This window comes from Bactrocera latifrons, unplaced genomic scaffold, assembly GCF_001853355.1.
Source record: "Bactrocera latifrons isolate USDA-ARS-PBARC rearing strain unplaced genomic scaffold, ASM185335v1 scaffold_13, whole genome shotgun sequence".
Taxonomy (NCBI): Eukaryota; Metazoa; Arthropoda; class Insecta; order Diptera; family Tephritidae; genus Bactrocera; species Bactrocera latifrons.
Genome location: NW_017534741.1, coordinates 867439 through 882756, shown reverse-complemented (window position 1 = coordinate 882756; position 15318 = coordinate 867439).

The window sequence follows — 15318 nt, the reverse complement described above, 5'->3', positions numbered from 1 at the left end:
AGTGGCTTACTTCTATTTCTAGCAAAACTACCATATAGCAATGTTGCAATGGAGAGATCTATAACAAGCAGACTTTTTCATAGAAAAATTTACATAAAACAGTTTTTGAACCTTTTATTGTTATTTTGTGTACAAAATGTGTTACTTTCACGAAATCCGCTGTAAACTTGCGTTCTTATGCCTGAAATGGACAGTATTTGCTTATTTAACATATTTACATACATGTTCTCATTATATTGACCAAATATCGGAAAAAACAATTATTTTCAATAAAAAAAATCTAAAGGCAAAATTTCAGATTTTTTAAATATGACTAGGCTTTCGTATATGAATTTTTTGTTGAATATATTTGTATTGCTGCTATTTGAACACCCTGCTTTAATTTATGTATTTATATGTATTCTCTTTGTGTGGCCTGCAGCTCAATCGGCCGGCTAACATGATGCCCAAACAGCAACAACAACGGCAATCGACAATTGAACTGTTATTATTTTGTTATTTATTTGATTTGTTTCCGTTTTGCATGCTGTACGCTCGCTTCCATGCTGCTTCACAACACTTTGATTAAATTGAAAGGCAACAGCCATAGCAACAACAATAATGACAGCAACAACAACGCGAACAACCGTTTTACACATAGTGATGTGTAATTTTCAAGCATTTTGAAGTAAACAAACAATGGAGCGCGACTGACAGCTCAGCGCCATGCAGCGCAGCGGAAAAATAAAGAAGTAAAAGACGAAACATGGTGTGCAGCGGAAAGTGCAAAATAATTTAATCCTTTTGTTTTGCAATAGACGCGGCAGCAAAAGCAGCTCAAAGTGATTACACACATGAATGAGTTATTGCTAAGCAGATTCCTTACTATTACTATGTGTGTACTAAATGTTGTGAATATTGAGTATGTGTGCATGTGAATAGCATTTACATATATGTATGTATTTGCAGTGAATTCTTCTTTTGTTTTTATTTCTTATCTGTGCCAGCTTTTGCATTTATTGCGAAAAGCGGATGCGAGTCCTGGCTCAGTGAAGTGCTGAACACATTGTGCGCGACACGACATGGCAGCACGACAGTGAACTGAAAATGGCGTCGTGAATGCTCCTACATGGACATTTGTGAGAAGGCAGCAATATAACAATGGCAGGCATGTACACAATTTCGTTGTGGCCACTCTAATACCTTGCACTTCAATGAAATTTTAATATTTTGTTCAAAGTGAAATTTTTTATGCAAAAGATAAGTAAATAGGTAAATCTATTTGTCTTAAATTATCAATGATATAACAGAGATATTTTATGCTTTTATTTGTAAAATAAGGTCAGGTTTGTTAGAGCTTTGAATTATTTTATATTTTACATATTAGTGGCATCACTACTCTACCTCATCTCTCTACTGTCAACTCTACTGTCGTTGGCAAATATAAGAATATTTTGAAGTAAGCGAGAGCGACAACTGTCGGCCTGCAGTCGTGCAGCTGTCAAAATATCTGTGTCCTTAAGAACGTGTGTATTTTAATATTTTCCATATGTCGCTTGCAGTCTGTCGCGCTCAATATGTGGCATGTGTATGTGTGTGAGGCACGTGGCAAATATGCATACAATGGGAACTCATTACATTAAGCGCCAGCGCTTTGTTTGTATTTTCACATGCAATCTGATATCGAAAATAAGTGAAAGCAAAAGAATATGGCCGACTTTTTCTCGTATATACATATGTATATGTATACATGTACATACATATGTATGTATGTATATTTATTTTGGATAGTCGAAAAAGGCTTTCGGAATTTCTAATCAATTTTTTACTTATTTTTTATATTTAAACCAATATACATGCATATAAATAAACAAATATGTGCCATTTTGGTCGACCATTTTTTGTCATTTCTTCGCTAGAGACACTATTCCATCAGTGTAAAACTATCATCAATTGAATCTATCCGTCCATCAGTTTGTGTAAAAAAAAATTGAGATCACGTATTAAGACTTGTTACACATGTTTATTGGTATTATCAGAAGGTTGGTATTGCAGATGACTCCGGCTCTTGCCGTACCCACAAACCATACATTGATCGAAATCGTATAAAGTGCCATAATTAAACTCCGAAATAACACACGTAGCTGTGATAATATTAATCGAATTAGCAAGAGACATCTGTAGTTTGAGAAACTTTGAAAAAGTGTGAGTGCATCCGCTCTCTGATAAGTTTAATTTACATATGTACATACTTACTAAATTCTGCCAAAATTGTAGGACGGTCGAGGGGCTGCCCATCTTTTGGTGAAAGCCCATATCTCAGGACCTATTCGACTGATTTCAGCCGATTTTGGTAGGTAATATTACCCTGACATTTTTGTATTCTTCTCCTTTACTGGCGTAGACGTCGCCGACGCGGTTATAGCAAAGTTCACAACAGTGCACCAGTCGTTGTTTCTCTCGCTGTTTGGCCCCAATAGGAGAATCCAAGCGTAGCCAAGTCCTTCTTTACCTGGTCTTTATAACAGAGTGGAGGGATTCCTCTTTCTCTACTTCCTCTGGCGGGTACTGCGTCGAATACTCTCAGAACTGGAGTGCTTTCACCCATTCAGACGACATGACCTTGCCAGCGTAGTCGATGTCTCTTAATTCGCTGTACTATGTCAGTGTCGCCGTGTATCTCGTAAAGCTCAGCGTTCCATCGACTCGTAACGCTGACTCATCAGATACTGTCATCGCTCATGCCTCTGCACCTTAGGACGAAGAAGATGAGTGACTTGAAGTATATGGTCTTCGTCCGTCGGGAAATTATTTTACTTCTGAATAGTCTACTCAGTTTGACCACCTGTTGGCAAAAGTTATTCTGCGTTACATTTCGAGGCTGACATTGTTGTTCGTCTTAATGCCGGTTTCAAGATAGACGAAATTATCTGCGACTTCGAAGTCATGACTGTCAACAGTGACGTAGGAGCCTAGTCGCGAGTGTGATGTCAGGAGATATTTCGTCTTTCCGTCGTTCAGACTAATTTTCTTCGCTTTTTGTCTAACCTGGAGAAAGCAGAGCTAGCGACGCCAACATCTGTACAATCTCATAAAAGATTGTACCCTTTATATTTAGTTCAGCAGCTCTTTTATTTTCCCCAGCAATAGATTGAAAGAGTCACGCGATAGGGAGTCTCCTTGTCCAAAACCTTGGTATCGAACGGCTCGAAGAGATTCTTTCCGAACCTGACAAACCTTTTAGTGTTTCTCAATGTCAGCTTACACAGCCTTAAATCGATGGTAAGGTGGTGTGTGTCGATATTCCTTTCACAGGTCTTCTCCAAGATTTGGCGCATAGCGAAAATCTTGTCGATTGTAGATTTTCCAGTTCTAAAGCCACACTGATAAGGTCCAATCAGTTTGTTGAAGGTGGGCTTCGGCCTTTCGCACACTACGCTCGATGAAACCTTCTAAGCGATATTAAGAAATCTTATCCGACGGTAATTGGTGCAGATTGTGGGGTCTCGCTTTTTGTGGATTGCGCAGAGCACACTTAAATTCCAATCGTCAGGCATGCTTTCGTACAAAGAGTCAGATGCATGTTCCTAATCAATTCTTTGCCGCCGTATTTAAATAGCTCGGCCGGCCATCCATCGGTCCCCGCCGCTTTGTTGTTCTTCAGGCGGGTAATTGATATCCGAACTTCTTCATGGTCGCTCAATGGAACATCTATTTAATCGTCATCGATTGGGGAATCAGGTTCGCCATCTCCAGATGTTACACCTTCATTGCCCTTTAGCAGGCTCGAGAAGTGTTCCCTCCATAACTTCAATATGCTCTAACATTTTTGGATTATGGTGTGGAAATTGATGGAATAAAACCACCGCCAGGCCTGCAGCCTATGTAACACAATTTTAAATTGTATATGATTATTTCCTTTCGAGTGTACAAATCAAGCTCTAATTAATATTTTGGGATAAAATATTGCACGAAAATTGCCTTTCACGTGTTCGCCTAATGATGAAAATTTCTCAAAATCGGACCCTAACAGTCCCAGCCGCAGATGCTGAGTATGTGGATCCCAGTTCCAATATTGAACTCTTTATCGAAATTATCATTCAATCTGTGAGATATGTTATTGAAATTCGGACAGAACTTCTTTCTGATAACAGTATGCCTATATACTTTCAGAGTTCCAAAGTATATACATAAGGGTCTAGCTTCATCATGATTTCTAAATTTTTTAATTTTAATTTATTAACTCTGTATCAACAACAATTAGCTTTAGATCTTACAAATAACCGTTGAGTAAATAAAGCCGTTATTATCTGTAGAACATTCTACGAGAGCATCAAAACTAAAAATATTCGTTTCCTGAAATGTATCGAAATTAATGGAATGTGCATTAACAAGAATTTATTTCGCAAATTATTGCCACATGCCACATCAGTAGTGCAAACACGTACAAAAATCGCGAAAAGCATGGCAGAATATCCGAGTGGCTGGATATTTAATTAATTAATTTAACTGTTTCTGGTTATGTCATAAAATTTTTCATTTTCCATTCATTACATTTGCTCAACTCATTTATTTGCGTCGATTTCAGCTTTCACTTATCGGTGCCCGGCGATCGGTGGCTGCAACATTTCATTTTTCATTGAATCAGCGCATAAACCAGCTACATCGCGCTCAAAGAGAAATGAAATACACAGACACAGAACGCTATAAAAAGTGTGCGAGGTCGGAAAAACAATGAAGCGACCTTAGAAGGTGAGGCGAACACTTTGCACCACAAACACAGTGGGTGTTGAGTGCATGAGTGTCGCCCATTTTGCGGTGGTGTGTGGAGAATTCGGTAAAGCAGCGGACCACAGGAATGAACAATTCAATTATAATTGACTGCTTTTGTGCTCAAATGAGTATGCATGAATGTATAGTACATAAATGTATGCAGCAGCAACCGCCGACTGCTGGCCGGCGCATACCACGCGGTGTCTCTTGCTGCAGCCGGCGATAAGCGGTCTGCTTGCTCAATTGTCAGTTGCAGCGGCGCACGCTGTTTTAATGCCATGATTGTCGATAATTATTGGCAGAAATTAATGAAAAAATTTATAAGCGGCAAATTCGCTGACGCCGCAGAACGTGAAATCAAAGAGAGTACAAAGTTAAAGGGAATTTCGTATGCATGTCGGCAACAACATTAATATTTTTAATTTTTAATTTATTCATAATCGTTTGCATATGTTTACCGGTTACGCTTCAGCGGCAAACGCTTTTCTTAAAACTCAATTCGCAATTAATTAATGCGATTGTAGTTAATCAGCGCGAAGCTTAAATGCGCTCCAATGTTTCAACAGTTTCAACAGAAGCCAGCTCGGAGAATGAAAAGTAAAATATTTTGAAATTGTTATTTTAAGATATTTAACTTCAGTATGAAGAAGTCTGTTAATTAATAAAAATAATACTAATTTTACCATTTTGTCTTAAACAAATGATGTTGCCGATAAATCTGGTAATTGAAATTGCTGATAGATTAATGTCAAGCCTACCTTCGTACCGTTGTAAGGCAGGCAGATATCAGAGTACAGTTCTCTACCGTCATCATTAAGCTGGTGTTGTAGGTGTTGGTTGAGATGAGTTCCTCTATGCGCTGGTCGGCTGTGTATGCACAGTCCCGTTAGGACGTGCGACAACCCTCGCCTTGACTTCATGACAGAGACAACCATGGGATTATATAAGACGACTTTCTGTGCGTGATGTGGATAGCGGTTGGCAACAACAAAAGCGAATACAAAACTTACCAAAAGATAGGTCGGTGATGAAACCGTCCTCCCAAAATGGGAACATGGCTTACGGACACTTGGGGGCATTAAGTTAGTGAGAGTCGTTAAGAACTGTCGATGGAAACCGAAGGTAGGGCGTAAGTATGAGGCAGAATCGCTAACACTGCTAAAGTAATCTCTGCTAAATTCCTGAGAGATACGGGGTCTTCTTGCAAGTGGCAAAAGTCGTAAGAGTGTGAATCCTCCGTCGTTAAGTAAAACCGCTAAACTCGCTAACTCAGTAGAGCTCGGCTTGACGGACATTAGGAAGGAAGAAGCAGTCATCTTCCCCGAGTTATGAAAGACCAGCCGATTTTATGAGAGTTGTCAAGGGAATCCCCGAGTTATAACCTAAATGCTAGAATGCCGAATGAGACCACGATTTGCACAAACTGATAACGTGTATCAACAAATGATAGATGGATCTTCCTAGCATACTCGAACCCGTGTCTGGCCAACAGCCGAACCCTACGACCTAGATAAAATCGATGATATTTAACATTATTACTGTCCTTCTTTACCCACAAGTGAGTAGAGAATTTTTAAGCTGGAGAATACCAATAGATAAGGCAGTGGTCCATAGGATACTCTCGTCCATAGCCAAGGCAATAAGCATTCATGTGGTAAGACCAAGAATCTTGTTGGGTGCAAGTTTAAAGTTGTTTGGAAAGAAGCTCTCCTTTGCAAGATAAAGGTGAAACATCTTCAGCGAACCAGAAGACGTAATCAAAACTCGCTTTAATCGTTTGATTTACGATAGGCTAAACGCTAAATACATTAGATAACGCAGTCATTAAAACAACAAATTCGAAAATATTTGTCGAGTTTCGAAAAGTTCAAAAATTAGGGATTTGTAAGTATTTATGTGATAAAAATTGCTAAGGATGCACTAAATTATATTTAAATGTGTACTTTAGGGACAAGAAAAAAAAACACATCATCAAATATAAATTGGAAATATATATTTAAAGGGATTCTCATAAAGATGAAAATGGAACGACAAATTATCACGCATTAAAATTATCGATAAATGATAAAATAAATTAAAAACAAACTTCTGGAAGAGAGGAAAGACAACTCAAAACTGAGCTCAGCGTTATATAGTATATTTTCAAAATAAATTTTGGTGTTTTCCAGTGACTAGAACAAATATTTCGCTAAAAGTGAATGTTTAGCTCCATTATATTTCTACTTTAGTTAAAAGAACGGGACAACCAAGAAAGAATTATTGCGATAATTCTACTTCTACAGTCAGTCAGTACGGAAATTGCCGGAAAAGTGAACCTGCATCACGCCGCTGCAGCCTCAGCTGTCATAACGAGCAGGTTCACAGCGGAGAAATTGGGCATACTGCTGATCCAAGAGCCTTGGGTCCACAGAGAAGAGGTCAAGGGCCTCAAGACGGAGGCGAACAAGGTAATATGGGATCTCTCTAGCGAGAAACCTAGAACTTGTATAGTTGTCAGGAATAACATTGTTTTTTTCTGTATTTCAGAGTTCCTGACGCAGGACTTGGCGGCGGTGCAAACCAGAGAGTTACAAGGCAAGGACTTCGTCCTGGCCTCAGCAGACTTCCCAGAGGAGGTGTTGGACATCACTTTGAGCAATGAGCCTGCAAACGGACTGGTCTCGCAATGGAGAGTTTCGGCGGAGCCCTCCTTGTCAGACCACAATATTATAAGGTTCAAGCTAAAGGTGGAGGTTAGATAACTCCCCCCTAGACGCAACCCTTGCAAGGCGAATTGGGACGCCTTCAGGGATATATGTAGCAATGAACTAAGCAGAAGGGCGCAGACTGATGATAGCGTTTCAGGTCTTGGGCTGGAGAATAGGCTTTCTGAACTGAACGGGTCTGTAATTAACGCTTATCATGGAAAAAGTACGCAGCCTCTTTAATAAAGCGAAACGTACGGGGGTCTGGGCAGAATTCCGGAGCTATCTCACTGCACACAATAAGAAGATTAGTTCACTGGAGCACGCGGAGGTGATGCTTTGTGCGTTCCTGGACATCCAAGGTGCCTTTGATAACACGTTCCACAAAAGTGTAGCCAGGGCACTGGAGAAAAGGAATGTGGCGACACCAGTGCGCAGATGGATAGAAGCCGTACTGCGCACAAGGGTTGCTGAGACCACAGTAGGTGAGAGCAGAATTCGTCTCGGCACAACAAGAGGCTGCCCACAAGGGGGTGTGCTATCACCCCTGCTATGAAGTCTAGTCGTAGACGACCTGCTAACACTGCTAAAAGACATTGGGATCCGCTGCCAGAGGTATGCGAATGACATTGTAATTATGACAAAAAGCAAATATGAAGACACTCTCTGTGACTTGATCCACAGAGGTCTCAACCTAGCGAAGGGGTGGTGTAGGGAGGTTGAACTGAATATCAACCCCTCCAAGACGTCGGTAATCCCGTTTACGAGACGCAAGACCCTACCCGGTCTCACTGGAGGGCAGTGCGATAGGGATGACCAACAGTGTTAAATACCTCGGGTTGATGCTAGACTCCACTTTGAGGTGGAAGCATCACGTAAACCTGACCTTGGTCAAGGCGACAAAAGTCTAATGGTGTGCAATCGGCTGGCAGGAAGGTCCTGAGGTTGTAAGCCAAGGATAGTTAGGTAGCTGCACACCATGATAGTGAGACCGAAAATCACATATGGGGCGGTAGCCTGGGCCTCAGTAGCGTCGCAAACATCGGTTAAGACTGAGATACTGAAGCTACAGCGGCTGGCCTGTGTCTGCATGATGGGCGCAATACGCACCTATCCAACAGCAGCACTGGAGGTTCTTCATGAACTTACTCCGCTTCATTTGGTCATCGGTCAGGTAGCCAAACACACCCTTCTGCAAATAACGGCAGAGGGGTGTGGAAAAGGCAAGGTAGTCTCTTCCCAGAGGATGGAAAAGATAAGTGGCAATTTACGATTGGTCCTCCTCCCGAGGGATAGTGCTATCAAAAAGGTAAACCTCAAGAAAAGTTTAAGGTTACCCTCCGCAGCAAAGACGATTGGAACGACTCTAACCTCGAGCTGTTGTTGAGGAACAGTACTATGAGGTGATACACCGATGGCTCGAAAATGTCGGAGGGAATTGGCGCAGGGATTGTGGGCCCACACACTAGACCCTCCATATCCATGGGTAAGTTCCCGTGCATTTTCCAGACAGAAGTTGTTGCCATAAGCCGGTGTATAGAAATAAACCTCGTAACTATCGCAATGAGCGAATAGCCATTCTAAGGCGATCTCCTCCTACGAGATCAAATCGCTTTTAGTGCAGGAGTTTAGGGATAGGCTGAATAGCCTTGCGGAAAGAAACTAGGTCCACCTGATCTGGGTGCCTGGTCACAAAGGTGTAGCCGGCAATGTACTGGCAGACGAGCTCGCCCGCTCCGTAGCCGCCACCAAGATGGTAGGACCCGAACCCTTTACCGGTGTGGGTCCCCCTACCATAAAGGAGCTGCTCCGTAAAGAGGAAAGAGCAGACAGGGAGGAGCATTGGCTGCAAGCTCATGGCTGGAGACACGCCCAGCTGCTAATGGGAGGATACAACCTGAAAAGGTTCAAAATTGTAATAAACCTCCCGAGGAACAAACTCAGGCTGCTGGTCGCATAGTGCACTGATCACTGCAAGATAAATAGGCATCTGCACAGCATGGGCCTGTCAGCTTGTGCCAACTGCCGTTTCTGCGACAGGGAGCCTCCCGCAGCATCTGTTGATTGACTGTCCAGAAGTCTGTAGACGCAGATCAAAGGCCCTTGGAGTGTTGTTCCCGGATAGGGATCGCATTGCCTCGCTAGCGCCAAGTAGTCTACTGGACTTCATTAATGGGCTGGGTCTAGGAGAGTCAATGTGAGTAAGGAGAGGGCACAATAGACCCAAGATCGCAGTGCATTCCTCATCATCAACCAATCAATCAATGGTATCATCACTTCTCTTAAACAAAATATTTTTAGCTTAAGTTTCGCGTATCCTCGAATAAGATCAAATGTACTCATCCATAGCTAAAAGAAGTTTCAATAATTGTTCAAGTATATTGAACAGGCTTATCTTCGCCAATGCTGAGGCAGTACAAAGCAAATACATAAACAAACGCATACATACATTTATATCAGGCACGCATGCACTCAACAATTAACAAACAAACATATTTACTTAAGATAACATATTGACCTAAGATATGCATTTAGGTAATTGAATACAAATGTGCATGTACACTTAAAAACAACCCCATACCATGTAGCATAAACAATGTGCTACACACATATGTACATGCACACATACACATACGAGTATATTAAGATAGTTAAGATAGTTCTTAAAATTGTATATAAATACGTGAAAATTTTAAATAAAATCAGAGTAAAATAGCTCTTGTAGAAGGAAACACTTCTCGTACAATGAAATAGTTCTCAGCTCAAATAAAATCTTTATTTTCCCATATTGTCCAGTGGTTAGGATATCCGGCTCGAAGGACCAAATATTTGAAAACTCAACAAAGATTTTTGTCAACCTTACCGCTGGTGGGGGGTATTCAAAACAATCTTTCGTCGTGTGAGAAATCTTTCATTCTGAGTTTATTTAAAATTTGTAAACCTTATATACTATTTTAGAAGTCTTACTTATCTAATTAAATATATGTATGTTTATGTACGGCACACCACATGGGGTTGTTTTCAACTATACAATACAATATGTATTGTCATATAATTTATGTCGCACGGTTTGGGCTGTTTTCAAGTGCACAAGTGCGTTTGTAATCAATTGCCCAAACCTAAGTAAATATGTTTATATTCTACGAGTATTTCTTGAGTGCATGCGTATTGCATCTAAATGCATACGTGCCTCATATACATGTGTGTGTGTATTGCATATAAATGCATATATATTTGGACAATGGACATGTTCAATTTCGAACAGTAATACTATTAACGATCGACTGATGATCACGCTCAAACCGAAGATGTGGATACTGCTGTATCCCCTCATAGTTTAGGGGCTTAATCACAATTTAATTCAACTTTATCGTTCAAAACTCTTTGCAGGAATAGTTTAAACGACATGTAAAGGAGTATACAGATTTGCACAGAAAACTAATATTGTTATACATGTATGAATGTCTGATTGTATTTATAGTCAGGCTCGTTTCATCGGTTCCTTTATCACTATTTTTGAGATATACTGAGTATTGACCATTTATGTACATGAAAAATCAATAATAAACTTATCTGTGTTCGATTCGTCTACGTTGTCTCCTTAAAAGTAATCCCCCTTAACCCTAATACACTTGTGGCAACGGTATGTTCAATCTTCGAAACAGTTGTTAAAGTCAATTCACATTTAATGTCTTCAATTGACTCAAAACGGGTCCCCCGGAGCGGACGATTAAAAAAACACCTCGCTCATACTTCAAATTACCCATCAACACTAATAATTTGGTAGTTAATGAAGTGATTTTATTTCCAACTAAAATTCAATTACCAAGTAATCTAATCGCTGAGCCTCCTAACATATCAGTCATACATAGTTATGAATGAAAAAATAAAATGATGAATGTGAAGCAGTTATTTATTTGGCTTATCTTATCGCAAGTTCGGCAATGAGTTTCTAAACAGCTGTTTGCTTCAATTTTGCAATTCTTTCTGCTCAAAATCCAATTCAAGATAGTCACTATTGATTTTCCGGTTATTTTTAACCAAATAATCGACTGCTAATTTAAGATCAATCGGAAACAAGATTGCGAACTGTCAAATATCATAGCGTCTACCAATACGGATGACCTGATTTTGGCAGCTCGTGGAGAACATGTTTGTTAAGATTTTTTGGCAAATTTTGTCAGTTTATTCAGTAAGGTATGCCATTTCGATTTGACCAACTTTTCCCTGGAATTTGATGAACTCGACGGGCTCATGGACATATCGATTTCGACTCGTTAATTCCGTTAACCCATTTTGACTACATTTTGATGTTGTATTTCATTTTAATATCACGTCGTTCTTGTTGGTAGACCCTGCTTTAGTACAAGTCTGCTAATTTCGTTCACGCCATCATGAGAGGATATATTTTTCGGCAAACGCACAACCAAAAATCACAGAACGAAAGTATCGTAATCTCTATTTCAATCTTTCCTGATTTAATAACAACTTTTTTGTAGTCCAGCTACCGCACGTTGCGTACATTTTAGTTACTTAACCAGGCTGTTAATTTTCGACCGATAAATAATTCGAATTTCGACGCATCACCCTCAGAGAGGTTGTAAATATATTAGTTTGAGTTATGCAGTTACCAAAAGAAACTACGCTTATACTAGAGCTAATACTAGAGTATTGAAGGTAAAGACTTAGGCTATGAACACCAAGATTTTTTGCAGCTCTTATGGGATTTCAAACTTTTACATACGTATGAGTCAATATTTGACTTATATTTTGGAAGTAAGAAAGTGAGACTAAAAATAAATGGTATTTTTTTAGACGTTTGGTTTTCAATGAGGCAGCACTTTTTGGGGTTGTTCTTTCTGACAGCTATTACTTGATTTGAGCTCAGTTTGGTTTGCCATTTCATAAAAAAACAGACTTACTCCAGCAACGTTAGAAAATCCTGCAAATTTATTACCAAAGTAATGGTTAGGTCCGAGCGACACATCGCGCGCTGCATCCAATATTCCATCAACCATAGATCCTTTCACGCCACCTTTCCTCTAATAGATATTACACATCCTCAGAGACGGTGTACAGTGCGAAAACACTCTTGATAATGTGCATTAAAATATCGAAGAAGGTACGAATAAGTCCATCGGCTATCGAGCGCAATAATTTGAGCTATGCCCATTTACTTTATGGAAGATTTTGCTAGAGAATCCTTGTGAGCGGGCTTACAAAATCCATTATGTGCAAGATTTGATGCTCAACGACCATCAAACAGCCGAACGTTCTGTAGATTTGCCCAAAACAGATGACCAAGACGCTCACTTTTGGTTGAATGAGGACGTTTATAAATAAAATTGCCGCATTTTATTGTTAAGACAAAATCTATATATTATATATAAAAAAAAGTCTTGAGCTACTACTTGTCGTACAGCCAACGACACAATCAATTTTTTGAAGGAAACTTTTAGTGAACGCATAATCTCGCGTCGTGGGCCTATATCGTGGCCTTTAAGACGATTTAACACTGCTGGATTGTTTTTTGTATAGTTATGTGAAGTCGCTTGTCTACACAAACAAGCCCGAGACGTTTGACGCCTTGAGAAATAACCTTCGGCATGTTGTTGCTGACAGCCGGTTCAAAGTTCTGAAAAAAATGGTTGAAATTAAATCTCTCGGCTGGAATATATTCGAGCCATTCACGGTGGTCACTTACCCGAAATCATTTTTAAAGCGTTAATCCCAAAATCTTATCTTTTGATAAATCAAACATTTTATTTCTTGCAACAGTATTATTCTACAAACTCGCAGATGTGTTTTAACCAGTTTAAGCGATAATGTCGAAGAAATTTTTATGACATTTTTATACCCTCGCTACACGTTGCACAGAGAATAATAGTTTAGCTGATAACATCAAAACGTAATCGAGATATATGAAAGACATATCCGCTGATGAGTTGTTTTCTGGACATCCGTCCGTTGTTCAATAGATAATTTGTGTAAACTTCAATATGTCGTTATGAAACTCCCTAAGCAGACATGTCGAGGTGTTGATTTTTTTGAATATTTAGATTTACAAATCTGCCAAAACTGAATCATACAAAATTGGTAAACACATTTCGACCACATCACATTTAGACTATACCAACTTTAACCGGCTACTAGTAGCTCTTAAGCCCTAAAAGCAATCGATTATATATGATTTCAACTGCATATAGCCTTTCCTTACTTCATTTATTAGTTTCTCACTAAATCAAAAATACCTGACAACATTTATCGTGCAATAAATATGTTATGTAGTATGAAGTGTTGAACACATAGAGAGCGACACGAGATGACTGCATGACAGTGAACTGCAAATGCCGTGGTGAAACCTGCTCCATACAGAGAATGTAAAAGTTCTCTGGCTCAGTTTCACGGTGGGTAAATTGTTGTCTGGCCTGCAAGCCCGCATTGTCGATGTAAAAACTGGTCGTCGATGGAATGGTTATTATTGTAAACCCATTGAAATGCAACGCTTCTAAGACTCGCTTGGCTGCTTTCGTACCGGTGATCTTGGCTACTTCGAGGATAAAAACATGCTTTACACGACAACGACACGGTCGATACGTGAACTGCAATAAAGCGCTTTGTTAAATGTTTAATTTTGCACTTCTTGAACGTTTTCCGACTGTTGTGAATCTCGCAGTTAATTTGGAGAATGGCCTTTCGTCAGAGATCCGTCTGCGAATACATTGCTCTATTCGGAAATACCTTGACATTATACATGGAATGCATCGTCGAAGGAATAGTTACGCAGAAAGCAAGGTCAACCAGTAGATGGACATCCAGGCGTGTTATCAACTAATGCATTTGGTCGAATTTACACAATCCCCCCGAAAATCGACGATTGTTTCTACCTTCAGTTGCTATTGACAAATGTACGTTGTTCATCTTCATTTGAGTCATTGCGTACTAGGGATGGATAGATTGTTTACAGAATCGATTCTCGATTAATGGAGCTCAAGAATTGATTCTTTCGATTTTAATCGATCTTAAATTAAAAGGACAAAAATTTATTTATTAAATCACAAGGCATACATTGAATGAATCACTCAAATCGATTAAATAAAACACAAAAATAGTTAAAAACAATTATATCTTTTTGTCTATAAGTAATGTACCAATAACAACATTACACTTCATATCAATTTTTTTAAATAATTCAAGTTGTTTAAACAAGTTTAATAAAATAAGTTTTGAAATAAATTTAAAATAAGTAAAAGAACAATAAGCTGATTGTCAATTTAAGAAAACCATACATTTTCCGGGACAGATCGTAAAAACAGAAGCGTATTTAAAATTTCTATGTAGCTTAAATGCTAACACAACTCTCTAATAACCATGAAAATAGCTAAAAAAAAGTGTTACACAACACCCTTAGATTTTCTAGACTTGAGTATATGTATGTAAACAAAGCAAAGGTTTATTACTTACTGTACTTGAAACTTGTCAGTTAATTAATAGTAATGTCGAATGACAAAAATCGATTCTTAATCGACTTGGACTACTGCAGATCGATTCCGAAAAATCGATTATTTTACGAGAAAACTCGAGTGGAATCGGAATCGAGTTTACATCCCTATTGCGTACTGTGACACACCTTTCGCGATAATAATTTCAGCATAACAGCCTTCAAATCCGCGTCAATTATGGGATCCGAACAGAAATGACATTGCCGAAATGGGTCAATTCCGGTTGATACTTCCGGTGGTTTGATATCAATTCCATCCGCTGTTTGTCAATTCACGAAAGATGAACGATTCCTCAAGTGCACGCGCAATGCCAAAAATACCGATGTTCAAAGTCAAATTCCGGAAGACTTGCGCTCATACAAATCGATCGATCGTCTGGA